The sequence below is a fragment of the Megalopta genalis genome, chromosome 7 (assembly GCF_051020955.1).
Source record: "Megalopta genalis isolate 19385.01 chromosome 7, iyMegGena1_principal, whole genome shotgun sequence".
Taxonomy (NCBI): domain Eukaryota; kingdom Metazoa; phylum Arthropoda; class Insecta; order Hymenoptera; family Halictidae; genus Megalopta; species Megalopta genalis.
In genome coordinates this window covers 12,050,007-12,075,913 of record NC_135019.1, presented here as the reverse complement: position 1 = coordinate 12,075,913, position 25,907 = coordinate 12,050,007, and the positions used below count along the sequence as shown (strand labels likewise).

General features: G+C 45.3%; 1 protein-coding gene across 13 annotated transcripts in view; it reads left to right on the top strand.

Moving 5' to 3' along the window:
• Positions 1-25,907, top strand: part of LOC117221835 (bromodomain adjacent to zinc finger domain protein 2B) — a 396,271-nt gene that overhangs the window by 30,198 nt on the left and 340,166 nt on the right. The window contains exon 1 of one of the 13 annotated variants that reach the window (XM_076523804.1): positions 15,710-15,746. The exons of the other annotated variants lie outside the window; for them this stretch is intronic. The gene's annotated coding sequence lies outside the window, so the exon portion shown is untranslated. Of the gene's footprint in view, positions 1-15,709; positions 15,747-25,907 lie in introns of those variants that run through there. 13 annotated transcript variants of the gene reach the window in all.

Here is a 25,907-nt window from a genome sequence, read left to right as displayed (position 1 = left end):
GATTTGGTCTCGATAGCATTGCTAGATTTTGAGTGTCAGTTATTTGAGGGCGTGACAGGGGAGACATTTTATGAAAATGCTGTACTTAAACAAAGTATGAAGAAGTTAACAATTAATTCAATATACTTGGAAGTGAGATATCGATTTGGAACGAAGGAATCGACGTTCTACATACCAGCATAGTTGAAATTATGTTCTCGAATGATTTGTTCTCGACAGCATTTTGCTAAATTTTGAGTGTCAGTTGTTCGAGAGCGTGACCGGGGGAGACATTTTATAAAAATGTCTCTGTACCTAAACAAAGTACGAAAAACATCAAACATACGTACGCCATATAATTACAGTAATTTACACAGATTTCAAAGAGATCGCAACGGCTATTTGGTTAAGTGCAGCAGCGTACGCGTTAGATACGAATTCTTCTTTTAAGGGATTATTCGCGACAAAGAGGTTCTAATCAGCGTCGCTGCGAGACGAGTCGCGGAACGCGTCGTTGAAAGAGTCCGCGTTCCGAGAAATCTACGTCAGAAAATCAGCGAAAGCTCCGCGTTTTTGCGCGGCGAACGAGTGCGTGGCGCAGCTTTTAACGCACCGGAAATAAAACAGCGAGCGTGGAAGATCGAAGGCCGGCGAGAGGGTGGTCGGATACGGCGCGGAGCGGGGCGGCGCGGGAGGGGGAGGGGCAGTCGGAGGCTCGGAAAGATCGGGAAAAAAATAGCGGGGTTGAGGACGCGTTTTGCGCTCGCCCCGAAATTCTAAATAAACCAGGGACGCCCGGAGACGTAACGAGCGGTAACAACTGTCGCGCGGGCATCGTGAATAACGACGTCGATATAATCGGGGGATTTTCGAACGGGCGTTGCGCGTAACGACCAACGTGACTACGCGGCCGTGGCGAAAATTTCAAGCATTGCGCAACAAACGCAAAAAAGATCTCTCAACTAACGGAACCCGAATTGTGCAAACCTTATCGCGTTGCCTTTTTTTATGCCCCCCCCCCCCTGGTCTGGCGCCTGCAATTTCACCCTTTGTTTTCGAACGTTCCGCCGTTGATCAGGCGCCCAACGCTTCGCGTTATCATGTTCGATGTTCCTCGCTGCGAGATCTCGACGTCGAACTTTGCAGCATCGTTTATTGCTTAATAATTTCGTTCGTAATTTTATTGTAAATAATACGTGAGTTACGTGCGGCGTGAATTAAACTCTTTAAGATCGTCCGATGTCTTCACCATTTTGTGTTACATGTCCGCATTGTTTATATAAGCGAGTAGAGGCTACTGTTTAGCGCTGACACCGTGTCATTATTAGATCGCGAGTTTTCTGCATTTATAAAAAATGCGAGTACAGTAATGTCTCCCTAACTGACGCTCAGGTTGTGCACGAAAATGGACAATTTGGGAAGAGGCGATACGATTATTCGAGCCTTGCGGCTCGTTATTATAATCGTTGACAATTCGTAATTATAAAAATTAACTGCAAGGCTCGAATAATCGTATCTCCTCTTCCCAAATTGTCCATTTCTGTGGACAATCTAGGCGTCAATTAGAGAGACATTACTGTACATCGAATCTGAAACAGTAGACAGATTAGGAGAATTTATGTCGTTATATTATTTTCAAGCTAGTTGCAAATAAAATCCGCGAATGCAATTTTTAATTCGCATAGAGATCCGCAGTCTATAGATTATGTTTAGAGATGTAGTGGATCTTGATGCATTCGAGGTTCATTTCATGAAATTCCTGGTGAGAAACAATTATCCTTTGTCGAGCGCAAGATACCTTATATCTAAACTGCGAATGTTTCTGCAAAATAAAAATGACTTAACATCATTGTATAAAACAGAAGTAGAATAAAAATGTATTGCTTCATTTAACCAGTTAGTTGTGTTTGACGAGTATACTCGTCATGGAGGAATGGCAATATTTTGTGACACGTCGAGTATACTCGTCGTGCGTAAGAAGTAGTGACCATTGACTATTTAAATCGTGATTTTAAGGAAAACAGAAACATATCCTCAAATTTCAAGATATTCAGAATATTTTGAGGCCAATCCTGCACGAAGTTGTTTACATCGTTATGAAAATAAAATTAGAAAAGAATCACGGTATTGGTGTTCGACGTGCAAAGTGCCATTATATATTGTTCCTTGCTTTGCTGAATACCACTCTCTCTACAGCAGCAATTTGAATTTTTAACTTTTATAAGTATTCGATTATCCCTGGGTTTTTCGTTTATTATGTATATGGTATATGTTAACATCAAGCGAATAAAAGTAAATATTAGTAATGAAATTGTTAATTTTATCAAATAAAACCGTCTTTTTGATCCGATATTTTAACAGCGACACTTACATCGTGTTCGACGAGTATACTCGTCGTCGCTCGATTCTCGCGACACATATAGGTGCGCGCTCTGAAATGGAGGCGCCACAGCTAACTGGTTAATACTTCGAACGAATGAAAAATAACGCAACGATATTCTGAAATTCTTAAAGTCTTCACAATGCACCGATTCTCTGATCAATTTCCGCGTCTTCTATCAAAAGATCCGCGATCTACTTCCGACAAACATTATGTCACAAAAGTGACTTTGATCCTCATTAATTTAAACGCGTCTCTTGTGTAAGCGTTGTACAAGCACTCCGACGAGCAATTACAAATCGAAAGGAGAAACAATTTTCGTCTTCTTCGATATGCCAGCTTGGCGCTTTCAAAGTATTAACGATTCCCGATATTTTTAATTGAGGGAACCTCCTAGTCGACGGCAGAAGTGCCGTCACGGGAGCCTCCGCGTCCTGTAAAATAATTGACGGAGCGAAAAAGCTGCATAGAAATGCGGACGTCTAGTCGTTAACCGTGTGTACGCGGTGCTGCTCCCGGTCGCGAGTGTTTCCATACACGGATATATTCGGATGGCACGACTCAAAGGTGACCGAGCGCGATCCGCGCAAACGTAAAACCGCATGCGGTCTCTTTTATTGTAGCCGGTAAACAGCGCGCTCGCATCGATTGCGAGTCAGGCCGGGACAAATCCGCCGGCTATTATTTATCGAGCAAGCGGAAGAATTCTAATTAATGGAATGAGTAAGCACACTGGTAAACGCTTGTAATCCGTTTCTATTCATCATCCGGTATCGCCGCCGGCCGTATCGCAGGGTCGGCAGCCAGCTCCTAGGTCTGTCGCCGGACCGATCGAATATATCTGGCTCTGAATTCTCTCCTTCCCTCGTCTCTCTCCTTCTTTCTCCGTCTTCTCTCCTCTTTCTTTCCTTCTTTCTTTCTTTCGCTACCGGTGCTCTCCGCGACGAATAAAAATAACTCGTGGTATTCGCAGGTTTTACGCGTCCGCGCGAGATTGCATCCGCGCGGACGCGTCGCTCGGCGTCGCGCGCCGCGCGTCGTTCGATGATTACTTGTGCGTTTTAATATTGACCTTACCGCTATCCGCGGAAGCTCGAGATAACGCTGACGGATATTACACGGTACAATGGAACAATGGCAGGGGGTGGAGGAGGGGGAGGAGGAGGTGGAGGCGAGGCGGACTGGGAGATCGCGTTCGCCCGATCGCCGCGCCGCGACGACTCGCTCGCTCGCTTGCTCGCTCGTGCACGCACGAAACTCATAATAAACGAGGATGTATGTACCGGGAACGCGACTCGGGTTTAAAATCACGCCGAACCGCGTACACAGCCGCGACGTTTGCTGAAACGGGGCACGCCTCGTCGCGAGACGACGCCAAGACCGGCGGACACGACGCTGCTCTACCGGTCTCTCTACCGCGGCACCGAAAATCTCCCGATAAATTCTCGAACATTTCTCCGGCAAAACCCGCCGCTAACATCCCGTTTTCACGCTCGCCGTCTTCTACAGTATTCAATTTGGCGCGGACCTACCGGTTTCGGAATTTGTTGCGACGTAGGAACAATCAATGCACGAACGCACACGCACTCGGACCTGTTGATGGAAACAGATTTATTTGCGACCATCCGATCACGAGTGGCAGAGGAAATTCGCAGAAGTGCGAACGATTTTTATTTTCCGCGAAAGTCGGCGGGGTCCGCGCGATGTCTATCATCGTTGCTATTGTTTTATCGAGGGGATGCCGCGAGGTTTTGGTACAGGAAGTTTCTTAGGATTAAGTGTTTCGCAATAACGCGGAATACGTAATTTAGTTGCGTCCGAAACGTGCTAATTAAATGGAGAAATCGAAGGAATCTTTCAAATTAACCAGTTAAGTGTGTTCGACGACTATAATTCTGTGGCAGAATTTTGTGTCATGACGATTATACCCGTCGTTCGTAAAATTTTGGTACAATTTGATATTTAAATTGTAATTCTGGCGAGAACTGAATTATATTCGTAAATTTTAATATGTTTAAAATGTTTAGAGGTCAAGACGAAATGAAGCAAACAAATGAATATTATAAATAATTTGAGTTGGATTCATAACTTCCTGAGAGCTAGTTAAATTATCGCGACACACACTGGTAGGCGCTTTGCAAAGAGATCGCCACAGTTAACTGGTTAAAAAAAATTCTCCACGATTTTCCTTCAGCTTGTAAACAAAAATAGACAATTCGGGAAGAGAAGATGCGATTATTCGAGCCTCGCGGCTCATTTTTGTAGTTGTCGATTGTTAATAATTATAAGAACGAGGTGCAAGGTTATATTGATATATTTATAATATATCAATATTATATATAAATATTGATTATATATTATTCATTATATATTGGTTATATTGATTATATTGATTATATATTGTTAAATGGAGAAATCAAAGGAACTTTCAAATTGAAAAAGATTCTCCTCAATTTTCCCTCGGCTTGTAAACAAAAATAGACAATTCGGGAAGAGAAGATGCGATTATTCGAGCCTCGCGGCTCATTTTTGTAGTTGTTGATTGTTAATAATTATAAGGACGAGGTGCAAGGTTATATTGATATATTTATAATATATCAATATTATATATAAATATTGATTATATATTATTCATTATATATTGGTTATATTGATTATATTGATTATATATTGTTAAATGGAGAAATCAAAGGAACTTTCAAATTGAAAAAGATTCTCCTCAATTTTCCCTCGGCTTGTAAACAAAAATAGACAATTCGGGAAGAGAAGATGCGATTATTCGAGCCTCGCGGCTCATTTTTGTAGTTGTCGATTGTTAATAATTATAAGGACGAGGTGCAAGGTTATATTGATATATTTATAATATATCAATATTATATATAAATATTGATTATATATTATTCATTATATATTGGTTATATTGATTATATTGATTATATATTGTTAAATGGAGAAATCAAAGGAACTTTCAAATTAAAAAAGATTCTCCTCAATTTTCCCTCGGCTTGTAAACAAAAATAGACAATTCGGGAAGAGAAGATGCGATTATTCGAGCCTCGCGGCTCATTTTTGTAGTTGTCGATTGTTAATAATTGTAAGAACGAGGTGCAAGGCTCGAGTAATCATATCTCCTCTTCCCAAATTGTCCATTTTTGTTTACAAGCTGAAGGAAAATTAGTAAGAATTCACTGTATTGACATCGACTGAAGATACGATTGCAGGAGTTGGAACGGCCATAAAGTGTTCCATGAAATTCTTCGAATAGGATTTGCCGGAGCTAGCGGTGATACATTTTAAACAAAGTCCGATAAAATAGCAGGGCATGAGATTATTCGATTTAAAACTTCGTACGCAAATACTGAGTCGGAGATAATGCGGCGACGCTGTAACAGCGGTGTAGCTGAGCAGTCGTGATTCGAACAAGACGTAGGGAGACCTAATTCGAAAGATATTGGACGGAATAGTTCGCGCGTCCTTCGCGTTACATTTCCGAGCACTACGTGCTGTGGAATCGCTTCGAGCGACGTGCGATGATGCGGATGTATTTAAAATGTTACATTTTTGATGGAAGCAAACTTAATTATGCTGTATCACATTTGTTTTAATCACTCGCATCAACGCTAGATCTTCGGAGCCCTGAAAGCTTCGAATCTTATTTTATTTATTATTTATTTCATTTTATTTCATTATTTTCTATTAATTTATAAATGTATAAATGTATCATTTATAAACAAGATTTATTCTGATTTTGAATGCGTGTTGTCGCAATATTCGCAGTGATTCGACTTAGTTACAATATTTGCACCCATATATTGAATAAACAGCTCCTAAATGTATCTTTACAATCTGAACGATCGATTAAAAGATCTTTAATTTGACGAGTAAACCTAACGTTAAGCGAGATAGAGTCCGAACGCGGCCGAAGAACTGCGGGAAAATGCAGATGCGAATGATATTTCTTGAAAAGCGGTCGCGGTAATTCCAGCTCATAAGTAAGGGCTCGCGACTCCGCATTGAATTAGCCCGGCAAAAAACAGAATTTTGCCAGAGTTCGCCGATTTTCCCTCGGCCAGGACAAAGGGAGTCGGGCGCACAATGCTATCCCGGAATGATTACCGTCGCGGCAGGATTAATCACCGTGAAAGTACGCCGGTCCACGTCCTTGCGCGTCGCGGGCGCAATCTATTTTGATTAAGATTAATTAATCAATTATCTTGCGGCTTATCGGGGCCCACGGAGCGTCGAGTTCGGTTCGGGAGGCTCGGTTCTTTCGTTTCTTGGCATTCCCGTTGATATCCGAGACGATATCGTCGAATATCGGCCGGTGAGGTGCGATAGTGCGAGGAATTTACACGCCTTAACGATCATCGAATCGTGATCGGAGTGAGGCCGGCTGATATGATAAAGCCCGATAAGAATAGACCAGGTGAATTATTAAAGGAAACGAGTTGTAGAACGCGCGACTCGACGCGACTCAACTCGACGCGTCACGACGCGACTCTTCTACTTATCGTCCGGTCTGAATGGAGCCTCGCCGGCAATTTCTATGTTGAATCAATATTTAAAGCATACCATCGAGCCCTCCCCGGGGCGGGGAGGGGGACGTAATTACCGCTCCGTCCGGAAATTTCTTCTCATTTTCTTGGTAAAGCAATTATCCCGTCACTGGCGCAGCTTCTGCGATTCCATACCAATGGAAGCGTTCCGTACATCGCCGACTTCGTGTCCGATGGCAATAACATTCTCAAGTTTTTTTTTCGCCACGCGAAATCTCTTTATGCCTGAGGCCAGTTCAACGTCCATCGCGCCGCGATAAGGATCTCGCCATCGCGGTCGCCGATCACCGACAGACATTAGGAGAGCAGCAAAACGAACTCGGTGTCCTTGCGTCCATTCCAGTCGTTTCAAATCCGAACGTTTTCCCGCCTTCTGGACGCCTGCCCCGACGTTCCACATTTTTATTTCGCGTACTCTTTTTCTTTTTTCATCCAGTTTAACCGTTTTAGCCGCAGGGTTCGCTGAGAGGAAAACACGGTCGAAAAATGCCGAACGGAGCGCGACAGCGGCTTTGTCTTAATATGCGTACTGTTAGTTTACAAGTGTTTCAAGTTTCGCTGAATAAAAATGATCGAGAAGGCAACGATGAAATTCAGAATAAGGTTGGTTGTATTATTTTTATTAAAAACAGCAGCTACGCGATGTACGTGTGCGCCAGTTAAGTTTAGCGTGCTACTTCATAAAATCTAAACAACGCGATCAAGCTGCTTGGGACTTAAACGGTTAAGGAACTCGGAACCTTCCTGGATTGGTCATGTTAGAACCTCGTTGGGTTCACAAAGCTGTAGCGCAAGACCGACTAGCACGGCAAACGGGTTCGACAAAGAACTTGATTTCTTTCGGAACACCCTGGCCATTTTGCTAATTCCGCTAAATCCGTCGTAAAATCTTGGTTTCTGTAACGTTTATTTTGTTCCGGATTAGGTGAGTTTCATTTGTATGTTTTAAAGCGGTCTAGCAGCCCACAAATAAATAAATTATTAATAATAACGATAACGATAATAGTAATAATGATAATAATAATAATAATGATTATGATAATAATGATAATAATAATAATGATAATAGTAATAATAATGATAATGATGAAAACAATGATAATGATAATAATAATAATAATAATAATGATAATAGTAATAATAATGATAATGATGAAAACAATGATAATGATAATAATAATAATAATAATAATGAAAACAACAATAACGATAATAGTAATAATGATAATAATAATGATGATGATGATAATAATGATAATAGAAATGATAATGATGATAATAATGATAATAGAAATGATAATGATAATAATAACAATAATAATGATGATGATGATGATAATAATAATAATAATAATAATAATAATAATAATAATAATATTGGTCTACAGTTTCCGAGCCCTTAGCCTAATTTTATCGACCAATAGATAAGCTTGTCGAAGTCCGCGGGAACTTTCAGCGGCGGAAACGCGACTTCGGTCGGTTCCCCGGCTAGAAAAAAAAATGAATTTTCGCGAAAACGGACGAGAGATTATCGATGAAAAACAGCTTTGCTCGAAGCGTCCGTAACGTCGCGGGTGCTCTCGAAAATGCGCGAACGTCGTCGGACCGTTAGGTTTCCCGATAACGGAGGTACACTCGTTAAAATTTTTGGACTCGTTACACGCTTGCCGCTCGCAACTTACCGGCGAAACGCATGGAAAAGTTCGGGGGTTGGTCCAGGGGGACGGCCGGACACAACTGCTGTCTTGGCGGGCGCGGATCGACCGCTGCCGGAAGTAAAAGTGCAGTTAATGCGAGTAATTAACGTCCGCTCGCCTCTACGGAGCAGCGTATTCAACCGGCGGCGGCGGCGGATGGTACGTTTCTCCGGCGACTGGTTTCGGCCATTAAATGCCTACGTCCTTTTACGAAAAAATTCTGAAACGTTGTCCAATATGGACACATCCGAGCCGGGTATCGATAAAATGTCGGCGAACTTTGCGTATCGCGGAATTAATTAACAGAGAACGGCTTCCTCCTTCGTGCTGCAGCGCGTTGGCTCTTCCTCTAGCGAGTTGAGACCATCGCTTTGTGATTTTTTTCTTTCGGGAAAGTGGAGGACCGAATTTAAAAAGTTTTCATTTCGGCTTTGTTGCGCGTACCTCGGAGAACGTTGGAGTATTTTTTCTGTTTCCTCTTGCCGCGGTAGATGATTGTGGTGCAGGTGAAGCTGGAGGTGTATTTTTTTGGGGCGAGTCTCTTTGCGGAGTTCAGCGCGAGTCTCGCGTATTTGGTCCGATCGGCTTGAAATTTGGAGGAGATACTCTTCTCGATCCAAAGAAATATTCAAATGTTTTTAACATGTTTTCCAAAACATTCTTAAAATCATTGATCGTTAACGAGTAGATATTGTGGTATTATTTCCATCAAAATATACATATATTTAACGCTGAAACTACCAAACTAGTCAAGATCATTGGTCTCTAATTTTTTCTTTCGCAATTTTTCCGATATTATGAGAAATTTTTCGATAAACTTTTTCGTTCAAGCATGTATCGCAATAGAAATCGGTACGACGTTTAAATAAATTCTATTTTGTCATTGCTATGAAACAATGGTTGCACATTGGTCGCGTGTAGAGTTCTGGTTCAAGAGTTGACCCTTTGCACTCCGTTCCAAGATAATTTTTACATTATCAAAGCTCAGATTTATAAAATTGTTAAAAGTGTAACCGTTGTATGAGCCACAGAACTCAATCGCATATGCATAAAACACACTTTTTAATATAAAATGGAAATACTATAAATCAGAGAAATGATTTTAGATTCACAGTTGAAACGGCTTCGAGTGCAAAGGATTAATAGAGTGTACAGATTCGCCGAAGGGAAAGAAAAAAAACCTAATTTTTTCATTTTTATGTCCAGTCAATTTTTATTGCTTAAATGTCCATTACCCTCGAAAGTGGAAATATTAATAAAAATGATCATAAATTGTAATAGATTATATTTAAACAATTTTTTTTCACAAAAAATGTCAAGGTTAAATTAATTAGAAATTATTGTTTTAACAAATGCAACAAAAATTTAATTATCTATAGTTGAAAGTAACCAGTTTTTAAATATTTTTGCTGAAAATGTCATTGCAATATCTTCGATGGTTCAAAAGTTCTAACAGAATGTCACTGAATATCTCGATCGAGCCCACTGCGCGCCCGTAGAAGCGTCCGCAGCGCAGCTGTTCCGCGAAAAAAACGAAACGGAACGGCGAAAGAAATAGTTCTGTATCGTCGAAGAAGACGCGCGTAACGAAGCCGCGGCAACGAGCATCTCTCTAGCAGTGTTCCGTCCGCCGGTTGGAAAGAACGAGCCGCGGAGCAGCACAGTTATTACTCTTGGGCCGTTAACGAACCCTTTAAACGACGCGCGGCATAGTCGTAACGCGGTTTCCCGTAAACATGTAATTATCTCGAACATATTAGACAGTCGGGTTCGCCTCTCGACCCGTGCTTAACCAGCGAGCGGAGTGTATCCGCGACGGTATCGCGCGGAGATCGCGAAGATCGCGCGGCCGGTTATCTAATTATCATACGGTCCGCGCGTGGATCACGCGATCGCGAGAGACGATTTAATTCGCGCGTGTTGTAATTATCAGGGCTGGGTACGAAACTGGAGCGTTTGTCGGTCTCCGGCGAGCAGAGAGGAGAGCACCCTGGCCGTCCCGGCACCGAAGAGGGCCCGGCTCCGGCGATGGGTAAGCCGGGGCGCCGTTTGTTCCTCAAAAGTGATACACGCGTCTGATTACGCAGGAGGGCAGGCAACGGCGAGCAAACCGCGGGCTAACTGCGAGCTAACTGCGAGCAACGGCAGCCGCCGCCAGGCAATTATTCGTTTCGCGACACGTACAAACGCGTACACTCGCGTTTATTTCCTTCGGCCGTTTCTCAGGCGTACCTGCCCGCACGCGATTCCATATAAGAAGGTCGATGCTGAGGCCTCCGACGTGCCTCCTGAAACTCGATACATACATGTGTGCGCCGCCGCTCGCCACGGATTCGTGCCACACCGGCAACCGCGCACACACGTTCACGCCATTATCGACTGCCGTTTCGTTTGCACGCGTACGCTACCGCGACGCGCGCGCGCGCGAGAGAGAGAGAGAGAGAGAGAGAGAGAGAATACACGAACACGCGTCGTCGAGCCAGCGATCGAGCGGCCCTACATCGTGCCCGACATTTTTCCCGCGCGACCGTTTTCAGGCACAATGATCCTAAGCCCGCGCTCGCAGCTGCCACGAAAAAAGCCCGAGCAGGGCCCACGGAACGCTGCGAGAACGTCTGCCGAGCACGCATTCAGTCCCGGAAACGGAAGCTTGCTCGTCTTCCGGCTGCTTTTCGTCGCCTCGTGTGTGCCCTCCGATTCAGAATTTACACGCCGGAGCTCCGCGGGGGTAGCGGTCCTGAAAACATCGGCACCAGTTAGACCGCGTCTACAGGGTGTCCCAAAAATGTCTCGCAATCCGAAAGTAGGGGATTCCTGAGGTCATTTGAAGCAACTTTTTCCTTAGCGAAAATGCAATTCGCGGCTTTGTTAACGAGTTATTAACGGAAAACAGTGGCCAATCAGAGGCTGAGCTGGGATTCGACCGCTGGCGCCGACGACTCGGCCGGCTCGCGCCAGCTGAGCTGGGATTCGACCGCTTGACCGCTGGCGCCGTTGGCTCGGTCACCTCGCGGCAGCTGATCTCGCCTCTCATTGGTCACAGTTTTTCGTTAATAACTCGTTAACGGTGCCTCGGAGAAAATTTTCGCAAAGGAAAAAGTTGCTTTAAATGACCTCAGGAACCTCCCACTTTCGGGACACCCTGTACTATCTGCAGCAACAATCTTCTCGCGTTTGCCCGAAAACGTTGCTCTTGGGACGGTTCGCGGCGCCGGCAGGAGACGAGCGGAGGTTTGCAAGGATTTGCGAGGGAATTTGCGAGGTGACAGGTATAGGAATCGTCTTGATATTGTACCTATTAAGCCACGCCTACTCAGCGGACTATTCCTTGAACGATACAAAATAATAGAAATCAAAGAAATGGAAATAGAAGCGAAGCTTTAAATTCATAAAATCGTTTTGAGATAACGAATAAATGGAATTGAGTGTGGAACTCTTCGAAGTATAGTAAATCCTCCCTAATTGACGCTCAGCGGACTATTCCTTGAACGATACAAAATAATAGAAATAGAAGCGAAGCTTTAAATTCATAAAATCGTTTTAAAATAACAAATAGAATTGAACGTGGAACTCTTCAAAGTATAGTAAGTTCTCCCTAATTGACGCTCAGATTGTGCACAAAAATGGACAATTTGAGAAAAAAAAGATACGATTATACGAGCCTTGCGGCTCGTTTTCATAGTTCTTGACTAATATAACTATAACTAACAACTATAACAACGAACCGCCCAATCTTCGCATCGGCGTAGCGAGAAAATCGATAAATCACATGGGCGGTAGCAATAGCACCACGACACTCACGGCACAGCAAAATTGTGACACTCGTGGAGAAATTATTGTACCTGGTAGTTCCGCTGGCTTAATGGGAGATTTCGGGCTAGAATCTTGAATGGGAAGGGAATTGCGAACTTGGAACAGTTACCGATTATCAACAACTATAAAAACGAGCCGCAAGGCTCGAATAATCGTATCTCCTCTCTCCAAATTGTTCATTGTTATGTAAAATCTGAGCGTGTGTCAATTAGGGAGAATATACTGTATATGCAATATACTATTCTAGCTTTTTTATACTATTCTAGTTCTATATTCTAGCTTTGCTTAAAAAGTAAAAGCGATGTTCTAAATAATATCGAATATCCTGAAAAGCGGAAAATTAGTGATCAAGACATTTCAACAAAGGACAAAGTATAGTTTCCAGAGCTGAATTTTTAGCTATGTTAACCTTGCCTATGATCGAAGCCAACCTTGAACTACACCAGGCTCCATCGAGAGCAAGAAAACCACGCCTATTTTTGTCCACGGAAAAAGATAGACAGCTTAGAAGCTCGAGAATCCCTTTTCTTGAAGTCGTTTGTTCCAGATTCCTGCTCCCAGGAGCAATCCGCACAGCTTCCAGGGCAGAAGAGCTATCACCCAAGAGCGTCTAATGATATAATGGAATTGAGCTCGTTGCAAAACGTTATTATCAACTCGCGGAAGTAAAAATGACACAACAGAGGGTAGATATGAATAATAATACTGTTCCGTTGTCGCGCTGCCACTCGAAGGCTTTGTTTTTCGACAGTATCGATCCGACATTGACTCCGTTTCATATCTACGCGTCCAGATATTCGACGAACCGCGATTTCCAGATTGGAATTGATAATGCCGTTCGGTATCGTTCCGGCCAGAGACTAGTTCTCGAATCGAAAGCATTCAGCGGCGATGAAAAACGATGTCATCGGGCAAAACTACGGCCGCGGCGCAGCGGTAACTGGCGAATCCAGCGATCCGCTGCCAAAATTATTTCAACGTTGTTTCAAGGTTTAAGGTTATAGTAATAGCAGGGTCGTTGAATTCGTCTCGACGCCTAGCTTATTATCCGGTGAGAAATATGTGTTGACGCTTGAAAAAAAATCGAGGTGACCAGCATTTTTATGTAGAAAAAACTTGTTCCTGCAAGTCTTTGCGTTCCAACCTGTAGAAAAGCGAATGCTGATCGGCTCTTCTTCGAAACAGTTCTTTCGCTAGATCATCGGAAATGTCTGAAAAATTGTGCTGTGATTTAAAAAATCGGTTCCTTCAAATTTTCATTACCCGATCTTCGCAATTATTTATGCATTTATGAAGAATCGAAAGGCGTTGTTACATTAATTTCAATTTATTACAATTATTGAAAGAGAAAATGCATTTCCACCTAACTCATATTCTTACAATCAACGTAGACAATTTTCATTTTGCATAAAGATGCGCTGTTTTACCTATTACAAAACTGTCCGAATGTTTTCGATTTTGAAGCTGCCGGAAATTTGCAAGCCCATTGGAGAAAAAAACAATCGTTCAAAATATGAAATTTGCAAAATTGACTTTTTGCCATGGATCGTTGCACCGGCGAATCACTGTGCGGGATTCGCATGAACGATGGCTGTTCGGTCGAGTTCGCGGCCGCGCGAGCATCCCGAAGATCCTGGCTGCGATAAAAACGTAAGGGTCGACGTTAATTACGACATATTAAGCATTGAACGGCTTACCGGCGAGACCGACTAATGCCACTATTCAGGATTTCCACGTTATATTGCGCCCGCGTTCCTCCATTGAAATCGCTCGCTTTTCCTGTTCCCGTTTTATTCGAGAACCGGGCAGCCCTCTTGTTATTGATTAATGTATTCGGTATTCCGGATCAACGATGCGCCGACTTCCTCTTTATTCTGTTTCCACTTCGCCTCCCGCCACCTTTCACTCTCCCTCCCACCCTCCCCCCCCTCTCTCGCTCTTTCTTTCTTTCTTTCTCTCCTTCCTTTCCGTTTTTTCTCCGTCTTATCGATTGTTTTATTTTAACTGCCCGTTATCTCCTCCACTTTGACGTTCCACCTCTCTCTCTTTTTCTCTCTCTTTCTCTCTCTCCTCGCCATTCTCTTCTTCGCTTCTCCATCTTTTTCCGCTAACTGCTACGGCTTAACGACGGGTGTAATTTCGCGACTCCTATTTACGATCCGAGATTATACTTCGGCCCGCGTATTATGCATCCCCGTGTTGTCTCTTTAGAAACAGTTCGACGTTGCTCTCTGTTTACTTAGGATACGCGCACTGCCATGCCGCTCGAAACTTTCGAGAGCACCCTTTGCTCGTCGTGCAAACCAAGCGTGTTTCCTCCGTGTTGTATGCGTGCTTGTCCCGCTCGGAGCATTCTTCCTCGGCAGCGAGGAAGAATTGTATCGCGGCACACTCGTCGCAGAGATTTCGTCGATCCCGTGTCGCGAATCGCGACCAATGATGCTGATGGAATCCGCCGCGGATCCGATGCCGTGGCATCGACCCCGCATTTCAATTTATTCAGTGGAAATCTCCTCTCTCTCTCTCTCTCTCTCTCTCTCTCCCTCTCTCTCTCTTTCTGTCTGTCTGTCTGTCTATGTTTCCCATGAATTTTTCAATCTTGCGCATCGATGGTTCCAGACGCTTAGGATCCATCCTGTCACCTAAATCTGCCACTCGCGCGCGTCGATTGACACATCGACGATTTTAATCGAGACTAATTTAGTACAGGTGCCGACTGGTTGGTCTGTTTCGGAAATCATCGGCGCACAGTTCGAAGACGATTACAGCAGCGATGTCTCTCTAATTGACGCTCAGATTGTCCACAGAAATGGACAATTTGGGGAAAGGAGATACGATTATTCGAGCCTTGCGGTTCATTTTTATAGTCACGAATTCTCAACAACTATAAAAAAAACGAGCCGCGAACCTCGAATAGTTATATCTCCCCTTCCTAAATTGTTCTTTTTTGTGTACAATCGGAGCGTGTCAATTAGGGAGAATTCACTGAATACAGAGAAGTATAGTAAAGTCTCCTTAACACTTTATCGTCCGGTCGTGGTTGAGGTTGCCACTCAGTAAGGACTGGCTTAGTCGCGCGCGCATTTGCTCCCAGTACCGGCTAAATTTTCGCTATTCATTGTGTTGTGCTTATTCCTTTAAAAATAATAATAAATAATAATATAATTATTATAATTATAATTCATAAGGATATGGGGAGGTCAGCTACTAACAAAACAGTAAAGAAGCGAAAACCGTCGATAGCTAAAAGTCGATTAATAGGCTATCGGTCGATAAGCATTGGCAATCGAAAAGCCGATAAATAGGCTAGCGGTCGATAAAGTGTTAATTGACGCTCAGCTTGGAAACAAAAATTGACAATTTGGAAAGAAGAAATGCGATTATTCGAACCTCGCGACTCGGTTTTATAGCCGCCGATCGTCGACAAGTATAAAAACGAACCGCGAGTTTATGTCATGGTCAAAAACGAGCTGCGAGGCTCGAACAATCGTATCTCATCTTCCCAAATTGTCCATTTTTGTGCACAATCCGAGCGTCAGTTTGGGAGACATTACTGTATTCATAGACGGAACAGTGGAGGACCGAATCCACGATCGAACTCGCTTGATTTTTGTAGATAATCCCTATTATGCCACCTTCCCACGAGCCGTTGATCACTTCTCCGTATCTGCGAGAAGCTCAACTTGACGACCATGATTGATTATTAGACCGCGGATTTTATGCAGATTTTAAGCAAGAATGAGCGAGTGGAATCTAAAACGGTAAAGTCATTAGAAGAATTTCAGGATCTTGTCGCACTATTTTTCACGTGTCGAAAATATTGGAAGGAGAAATACAGTAAATTCTCTCCAATTATCACTCAACGTGTAAGCAGAAATCTCCCATTAAGCCAGCAGAATTACCAGGTACAATAATTTCTCCACGAGTGTCACAATTTTGCTATGCCGTGAGTGTCGCGGTGCTATTGCTACGCCTATATGATTTATCGATTTTCTCGCTACGCCGATGCGAAGATTGGGCGGTTCGCTTTTATAGTTGTTAGTTATAGTTATATTAGTCAAGAACTATAAAAACGAGCTGCAAGGCTCGAATAATCGTATTTCCTCTCCCCAAATTGTTCATTTTTGTGTATAATCTGTACGTCAATTAGGGAGAATTTACTGTATATATAATATAATATTTTAGTTTTTTTATACTATTCTAGTTCTATATTCTAGGTTTGCTTAATAAGTGAAAGTGATGTTCTAAATAGTATCAAATATCCTGAAAAACCCTTAGAGAGACATTACTGACGCTCAGATTCTCCACAAAAATGGACAATTTGGGAAGAGGAGATACGATTATTCGAGCCTTGACATAACCTTGACAATTCGTAACTATAAAAAACGAGCTACAAGGCTCGAACAATCGTATCTCCTCTTCCAAAATTGTCCATTTTTAGTGGGCAATCCGAGTGTCAATTACAGAGACATTGCCGTATATCGTTGGACCGTTCGCGAAAATCGGGCCGAAAGTTTTGATCGGCGATGTACTGTATCGTTGTATATCGCCGGGCCGCATACTCGCGATCATCGAAAGTTAGAGAATAACCAAGCAAGCAGGAACCACAACTCGGTTTCGCGGCGCTCGGAACTCCGGACCCGGCCGAAGTTCTCGAATGAACGCGGGATTAAAAATCCGAAGTAAATCTCGGGAGTTCGGCTCATTGGCAAGCAATTCGCGCGATGGCTGCTCTCCATCGAGAGACCTGTTTTAATACTCCACCGGCACCGTTTCATAAATCAATCAACCCGACCAACAAAAACAGCCGCGTATTTACGCGAGCGCCGGCCGGGCATCGATCGTCGCCGGAAACTTTCAGCCCCGTTTCGCACCCCTGGCTCACCCTCGATCATGCATCTCGTGAGAGGCTTTCCAGATTTGTCCCTGTTTCGTTCACGGTGTCTCGAGGATGCGTTATTAATTCTGTTTCACCCAATTGCCGCTTACCGGATCCCCGTTTTCAGCAGCATGATCGCCCCGTTGCGGTAACGAAACTTTGATTACACGGTTTTTAAAAACTATACAGTGGCCGATCCTGCACAATGGAATTCTTTATTATTTATTGTTATATACACGTTACGTATGTAAATACAGTTTCGATCTAAGGTGATGCATATGCAACGGTAACTGTTATACAAACGAATAAAAATTTAAAGCTGGAACTATCGAATAATTTTGTTGAATAAAAGTAACTGTATGTTTATATATGAATTTGTAAGAGCAATAAATTCTGTATTTATTTGCGAGCTTATCATGATAATACTCATTTTATTTTTTGGATCCAGTTATTTTGATATTGCAAGTAAGGATCTTTTTTTTATAACTAAGTTCCCGAACGCGATTTTTGTAGATCTTTTTTCATGACAACGATAAGATTCGATTTACTCGAACTTTGTACGATTTCTGTTAGAACAAATGCTCGAATAAAGAGGTTTATCCAAAAATACCTCACAGAAACGTTTCTATAATTCCAGCAATTGTGAGACAAAAAAGAATCACAAAACCCGTCATTTCGACTCGGTTCGGTAGTTCGGTCGTTAAAAATACCGCCGCATTACCATCGACCTGTTGAAACGATTAAACAAAGAAATCCTTGTCCACGTAGCTCCTGCACCTCCCGATCGACCCAAAAAATTGCCATCATCGGTAAAAATCCGCGGTCTAAAAATCGATGAGCCGAGAGAACCGACGCAGAGAGAAGCGTAGTCGCGAGACAGCCTCGACTAGGATTGATGGGGGTTTAAATCCGCGAGCGCGACGGTAGGGCTAGAGGGTTGCGTTCCGTCAGATCGTCGTCCCCGCGACTGGCATTGTTATCTTATCATCCCGTGACACACATAACTCCCGGCGATCATTGATCGCGGTTTATCGGTTCTTACGAATCAGCCTGGCCGCGCGCGTCGTCCCCCGGCGCGCTGTTCTCTCCTGGACTCTAGCATCTCCCCCGAGTTCTCTAAGCACAGAGGTTCTCTCTGGTTAGGGGATGAGAGCGTGGTTCGATCGGCGAAGCGAGCGGAGGAGCACGGTCGTATCCCGAGCGGTGTTAGGTGTCCCAGGGAGACTGTGTCGGGGCCGGTGAACTGCGTTCGCGGGCTTGGCCGGCTTGCAAAAACGCAAGCATTTCGCCGGGCTTGTCGGTCGTGCGAGATGCGCGACGAGTGGAAAGAAAGAAAAGAAGTCTTCGGCTCTCTGGCGGGGAGATGACGACTACGACGACCACGCAGTCGGCAGGGCCGCTCGCCTCGCCTCGCCTCGCCTCGCCTCGCCTCGCCTCGCCTCGTCTCGCAAGCAAGGAAGCAACCAAGCAAGCAACCAACGAAGCAAGCAGCCAGGCAGCCCTGATCTCTCTTCCCTGGCCGTCTTTCTCTGGAAGGGCCTCTCTTTCTGGCTCGCAGCGGGTTCTGCTCTTCACTCGTTCTGTAATCTGTACGGCACGGAGGGCCGCGATTGGACCGCGGGAGGGGTCGCTCGTGGAAAGGGACGACGCAGCGTAGGGAGAGAGATACGGTGAGAAAGAGAGAGAAAGAGAGGACCGGAGAGAGAAAGAGAGAGAGAGAGAGAGAGAGAGAGAAACAGGCGGATAGAGAAAGAGCGACGGGGGTCGCGAGCGTGGGGAAGGGACGGCGGGACACGACGCTGTGGAAGAGGATGAGGACGAGGAGGAGAAGGTGGCGGTGGAGGGAGGGTGTTACCGTCGCATTTCAGAGAGGACTTTAGCGCTCTGGATGGAGGTAGGCTAGCTTGGCGAGCGGAGAAAGAGAGCGAGGAACGCGAAACGGTAAAGGCGGAGAGAAGGAGGAGAGAGTCGGCCGAGGGAATAGCCGCGGGAGAGAGCGAGAGGTAGGATGCCAAGGGGATCCACAGAGCCGACACGTCTCTCTGCTCTGGCTATGCTGTATGCCGGCAGGCTACCCTGCTTCACATTGCCTCCATCTTTCTCTCGCGTGGCCGTTCCCTCTGTCGTTCGCGTTCGGAGCTCTCTCGTTCCTACCCTCTTTCTCTGTCCCGCGTTTTCGCCTGTCTCCCTCGGTCCCGTTGCTCGTGCCGCTCGCGTTCAATCTCGCTCGCGCTCTCTCTCTCTTTCTCTCTCTCACCCGGTCGCCGGTGCCTCTGGTCTCCTGGTTCCTCTCCTCGCGCTCGTTCGTTCAATACTCTGGGAGAGAGTGAGGTAGGGGGTGGGAGAAGGTGGATGAGGAGGAGGAGGAGGTGGAGGAGGAGACGGCTGCGAGGGGAGGCAGAGAGGCCAGAGGGAGAGAAGCGGCAGCTCTCTCGCGCAAACCCGACGGACTCACGGAACACGATTCCACCGTTGGTTGGTGGGCTACGGATGGTTTGTTCGCACGATCGAAACCAGCCCGGCCGAAGGAGAGCCAAGAGCGAGAGAAAGAGAGGAGGGAAGAGAGCGAGCCTCGCTTCGCTGATACGGAATGGAACCGCGATCGGCTGAAACGCCGCGCCAAGCCGCGCCGAGCTGAGCCGAGCCAGGCTCTAAGGCTATCCGAATCCGAACAGTATCGCTTCGAAATTGTCGACGTCGTCGTCGTGGCCGCTGCGAGGCCGACTAATGTGGTTTCTAGGTCGATGGCCTGACACCGGCGAAGAACGCTCTTTGAACCTAAACTTCGAATGCAACCGCGTGTGCAACTTTGCGCGCATTCTTTCCTGGGGACCACCGGGTTTCAGGTTCTCCTTCTTTTGCCGCGACGTTATACTCCTACGCGCGATGGAGGGTAGAGGGGCTGTTGCCTATGGAGATCTGGCCTATCCAGGGAGGCGGTTCGTCATTGGTCTCCCAGGGTGTCGAGGGTTCCGACCCTTAAATGAAGGATCGAGGTGGAAACGGTGGTCGAGAAATGCCTAAGCGCTTGTTAGACTGACCTGCTAGGCTATGGTTTTGTCTCAGGTTTAACGGCGAACTTGGAACTTAACCCTCGGGACTGCGGTTGCCGGGCCCATTTCGACCCAGTGTGTTTAAATCGTTCGCTTTATTACTCAATTTTCGGCGATTCGATTGGATAAGTGGCTGTTGCACCGGGAACAACGCGAACGCTGATAAGTCTACGCGAAATATGTTCGAAAATATGTTCGAACATCGAGGAATGATCGATGAGGAAACCTGAGAATGATGGTCATAAACATCCGATTGTAACAGTATAGTAATTGTAATAGTAAATAATAAACAAACAATCGTATAGTTGTGAAAATAGTCCGTCGTCCGAGGGTTAAGAGAACGATCTTGGAGTACATCGGCGGTCCATTCGGTTGCTGTGAACAGCGTATTATAGTGTGCTCGAGGTAGAATGGACAGCTATAGTGATCGATGGATCTTGTTTCGGAAAATGGGCTACGGTAATTGTTTGGTATCGGAGAACCTGAGTGCAGCGATTGTAACGAGCTGGACATTTACGGGGTCGAAGGCCGCGCGAACAACACTATTTGGTAGTTGCGATTAGTTTCGAAGCGTCAGAGATTCCGGGTTTATTGGGACAAGCAGCGACATCGACGATTACACAAAGATATCCACGGTTTTATACTAAATTCGACACAAGCTTCGCCTGCGAGGCTGCTCTGTTTAATCTGACATTGTTGATTCAGAGCTGTGTTTTCTACATTCTTTTTAGCAAAATGTAACTATCGAGATGTTCTCTCGTTGCCTCGATGGATACACTTTCATGTCACGTCGTTCGGAACCTCGCCGTGTTACTAAATTCTACTAACTGCTAGCCTAAATCTCAGCCTTTAAATTAAACAGCGCGACGTCTAGACTGCGGCCACACAAATTCAATTGAACCGGATCCAAAGTTTGAATTCCCTTATACTTGATCGAATTGTAATAGTCTTCTCTTCACTTACTAAAATCGTCGATTGAAATAGCATTAATTCTGATGCGAATGTGTTGGGATACTTTGTGCCGGGACGTTTGAAAATAATACGGACAGAGAAAGTTCTTCGGCACGATTTAATTATTTTGCATGTGTCAGGTTTTATGCTACAGGAGACGAAGTACGAGAGAAAGGAGACGTAGACTGAAGTGTACATACCTTTATACATTATCACTGGACCGCGTATTTGATCCATTTATGGCAATTGTGGGTAGCTCCGATTTAAAATAGAAAAATTAAAGACATGTTAAAATATCGATCTATTATTTTGAATCCATTAAAATGATTAAAAAAAGAATGGACTTGTTATGGATATAACAACAAGAACGAACTAGTTATTAAGAACGAATTAATATCACTACACTTACATTACAGGAGAAAAAGTACGAGAGAAAGGTGACAGACTGAAGTATACATACCTTTATACATTATCACTGGATCGCGTATTTTATCCATTTATGGCAATTTTGGGTAGCTCCGATTTAAAATAGAAAAATTAAAGACATGTTAAAATATCGATCTATTATTTTGAATCCATTAAAATGATTAAAAAAGGAATGGACTTGTTATGGATATAACAACAAGAACGATCTTGTTATTAAGAACGAACTAATATCACCGTGGCGTTTTACTTAAACCTAGTTGTTAAAACGATTGACTGTCCAACAGAGAACGTCCCGGTACCTTCAATTTCTCTCCGTAACGTTGCGTACGCTATCGCCGACAAACAGGAAAATTGCTCTAGGATTAAGATAGACCGTCGACCCAGCGACGACCTATAATCCCGGTGGATTCTAAGGCTGGTTTCAATAGCGTTCAACTTGGATGAATTGCCCGGTATAGACGCGAATCAATAGAAACAAACCGGTAGCAGATCGATCGGTGTCTCTACTTCCAGCTCGAAAACTTCAAGATAATTTCCAGCGGCGACGACAAGAGAGCCTGCGACTCGGGTCCCAATTCCACAGTCGGTTAGACGCCGGAGCTTCTCCGCGAGGAGATCACCGGCACCGCGTTAATAGTTGAGAGATATTTCACGAGCCCCTAATACCAGTGTTCAGGGCCCAAACGGAGCCATCGGGCCGCGGGTACGAGCCACGGGCATTAAATCTAAAGCACACGGTGGCTCCGGGGCTATTGTTCCCCCTCGGCAAGTACACCCTCTGCCCTAACAAGTACAGCAATGTCTCCCATACTGACGCTCAGATTATGCACAAAAATGAACAATTTTGGGAAGAGGAGACGCGATTATTCGAGCCTCGCAACGAGGCTCTTTATAGTCGTTGACAATCGATAGCCATGAAAAACGAGCCACAAGGCTCGAACAATCGTATCTCCTCTTCCAAAATTCTCCATTTTTATAGAAAATCTGAGCGTCAATTAGAGAGACATTACTGTACTAGGACAGCCCTGTCGCGAAACGGAGAGGACCAAGAAGTCCCAAAACCCTAAAACTAATCGGCTCTAAGCGCCTCGAAGCCTCCAATAGCTCGGACAAGACGGAAACCACTTGGATAGCGTTATCGTGGACTAGAAACCCTGTGCTCCAAGATCTAAAGGTACAGTAATGTCTCTCTAACTGACGCTCAGATTGTAGAGAAAATGTGGACAATTTGGGAAGAGGAGATACGATTAATTTGAGAGTCTTGCGTCTTGTTTTTATAATGACCGATTCTCAAGAACTGTAAAAACGAGGCGCAAGACTCGAATAATCGTATCTCTTCTTCCAAAATTGTCCATTTTTCTGCACAATCTGAGCGTCAGTTAGGGAGACATTACTGTACCAACAATTTAGCGCGATCCTAGGACTACAGTAATGTCTCCCTAATTGTCGCCCCAATTGTGCACTATAGTAGACAATTTGGGAAGAGAAGACGCGATTATTCGAGCCTTGTAGCTCGTTTTTTTTTGGACATCTTTGTGGACAATCTGAGCGTCAGTTATGGAGACATTACTGTACCAACAATTTAGCGCGATCCTAGGACTACAGTAATGTCTCCCTAATTGTCGCCCCAATTGTGCACTATAGTAGACAATTTGGGAAGAGAAGACGCGATTATTCGAGCCTTGTAGCTCGTTTTTTTTGGACATCTTTATGGACAATCTGAGCGTCAGTTAGGGAAACATTACTGTACCAACAATTTAGCGCGATCCTAGGACTACAGTAATGTCTCCCTAAGTGACGCTCAGATTGCCTTGCAGCTCGTTTTTATAGTCGCTGACAATTCGTGACTATAAATATGAACCGCAAGCGATCGAACAATCGCATCTTCTCTTCCAAAATCGTCCACTTTCGTGGACAATCCGAGGCGTCAATTAGAGAGTCATTACTGTAGCAGGATCCTGCGTAAGGGAACGCTGGTTCTTCCTCGATTTCGCGGTATACGTGCTCGTCGTCCGATCATGCGTCGTTCAAGGAAAAGCGTATCGTCGGTCGTGTTTGTATACGGAAGTAGGCATTGCAGACTTGGTACCGGTGAACTGTAGGCAGTCAGGCAGAGCCAGGCAGGCGAGTTCAGTCAAGTTAGCAGCGTAAAGTCGTTGTCGGTTCGTCGACTACCTGTCCGTCTTTCTTTCTCTCTCTCCCTCCCCGGCTCCGTCGTTCCTCTTTCGCTGTTTCTTTTTGCGCGGATTCTCTCAATACGCGGTCGCCTGCAATCGCTACGGGCGCGTGTACACCGTTGCACGTGCACACCTATACATATTCACACATTTACCTATCTCGAGTCGTGACCTCTGGTGATCAATACAGAGTGCCGCTCATTTGCCACGAGCTGGAACGACTACTACTCTTCCCGTCTCGTTCCCGCCGCCCCCGTCGCCCTCCCCACCGCCCCGGGTCCGCCAACTTTTCGTTCTCCCGGTATCTCTCTCTTTCTATTCGCGTTCTCTTCCTTTCTCTCTCTCTCTCTCTCGCTCTCTCTCTTTCTCTCACGCCGGGTGTCTTTGCGCGTTCGCCTCCCTCTCGTTCTCTCGCCCTCTTTCGCGGGCGGTGACGATCTTTCTACCGACACTCGACGAATAATTAGGACGGGTTCGTTGTTAGCATGGAGATTCGTCGGCGAGTTTTACTTTCTCCCTCCCTGCCCGCTCGTCTTCCCGTTCTTTTTCCTCCCCTCTTGCCTCCCTTACACGCTCGAGTAACTTACGCTCGCAGGGAACCGGCGAAAGAGAGAGAGAGAAAGAGGGAGAAAGAGAGAGCGAGAGGGATCGACGGAAAGACAAAATGAAAGATCGAGGATGCCAGCGGGAACGGAGAAAGAGGGAAAGCGAGAGAGAGAGAGAGGCTGGCAAAGGAGAACGGAGATCGTACCGAGTTTCGAATAAAATTCACCGTGGTCGAACTCTCTCCTTCTCTCTCTCCCTCTCTCCTGGACCTTCTGCTCTCTCTCTTTCTCTCCGTTACTCGGGTTCTCTCTCCTCCGGCTCTTTCTCCTCCGCCTCTCCTTCCTCATTTCCCCATCGGCTCCTCTCTATAGACTCCCTATCGCCCCGCGTTCTTTCTCTTTCTCCCCGTCTCCGTCTCTTTCTCCCCGGTCTCCCGCTTGCACCGATGCGATGGAACGTTGCTTCTCGTGGCAAAAGGGACTCTGCACTCGTTCCTTCACCTCGCTCTCCGGGAGTGTGCGTTTTTTTCCAACTCGTTTCTCAGGTATTCCGCCGCTCTTAACGGCCGGAGAGCCGGCCGCTGGAGAGGAGAGCGGACGAGCTCGAGAGACGTTCTTCGCCTTCTCCTTCCCCCTATTAATTTTCCACAATTCGTTTTGTTCCCGAGGCCGTCCGTGAGAAACAGTTATCGTTACCGGTCTCTCTCTCTCTCTCTCTCCCCCTGCCGACTAATTCCCCGATACTGCTCCTCCGGCCTGGCGATATTCCGATCGAATCGTGCGCGCGGTAACGATCTCTTTAATGCTCCGGATACCGGTGTCCAGGCTCGATCGCAGTCGCGCCATCGGTTTCGGGGGAGAGAGATCGAGATCGGGATCGGCGACGCCCGTCGATCCGATCGCGATCCGACTGCTGCCGTTTTTAGCCTTTTAATTGTTCCCGCGATTGCGACAGGTGCGCGGGGAAGGCGCGCTCTCGCTGCAAGCTTCGAGATCGTCGGCCGATCTTGAAATAAATAATGGAGCGCGTAGCTCGACGACGGCGGTTTACGGGCTGCCACGCGTTTTACTGGTGGTCGACGGTCATTTCGTCAGATTTCTTCCCGCGAGCGTACAGGTTCGTGCAACTTCGCGGTTTATTTATAGTTCGCTCGATCTTGGCTTTTCTTTTCGTTGTGAAAAGAGTCGCGGGCACTGGTGAAGCGTGGATAAACGCGAACGTTGAGGTACTACGGGGAAAGGTTCCACGGTTTCATGGTAGAAAGATACGAAGTTGTCTACGTTGACGTAAATATAGTAATCTTGAAACGATTCTGCCAGTTACGGTGATGTCTCTCTAATTGACGCCCAGATTGGCCACAAAAATGGACAATTTGGGAACAGGTGATACGATTATTTGAGCCTTGCGGTTTATTTTTATAGTTATAAATTATAACCTTGACATAACCTTG